The sequence below is a fragment of the Alligator sinensis genome, unplaced genomic scaffold, assembly GCF_000455745.1.
Source record: "Alligator sinensis unplaced genomic scaffold, ASM45574v1 scaffold107_3, whole genome shotgun sequence".
Taxonomy (NCBI): domain Eukaryota; kingdom Metazoa; phylum Chordata; order Crocodylia; family Alligatoridae; genus Alligator; species Alligator sinensis.
This window is the reverse complement of record NW_005842578.1, coordinates 222,438-222,831: the sequence shown is the minus strand read 5'-3', so window position 1 is coordinate 222,831 and position 394 is coordinate 222,438.

Here is a 394-nt window from a genome sequence, read left to right as displayed (position 1 = left end):
ACTGGCCCCTTCTCCCAGCTCTTGGGGAAGCGCCAGAGGCCCGGGGGGTGCGTGCGTGTGTGTGTGTGTGCCTGCACATGTGTGTGCATGCCTCAGTGGGTGTGCATGCACTTCAGTGACTGTGCGCGTGTGTATGTGTGTATAATACACACGTGTATGTGGTGTGTGTGCATACATATGTGTATATATGTGTGTGCGTGTACACACGTGTCTGTGTGTATGCCTGCACGTATACACACGTGTGTTTACACGTCCATGGGTATGCGCGTGCATGTATAATGTCTCTATGCATACGCGTGTACATGCACGTGTGTGTACACGTGTGCAGATGTGGGGGGGCAGGGTGCGTCGCCCGCCCTCAGCCGGGGGGGGGGGGGGACACCCCCCCAAACCC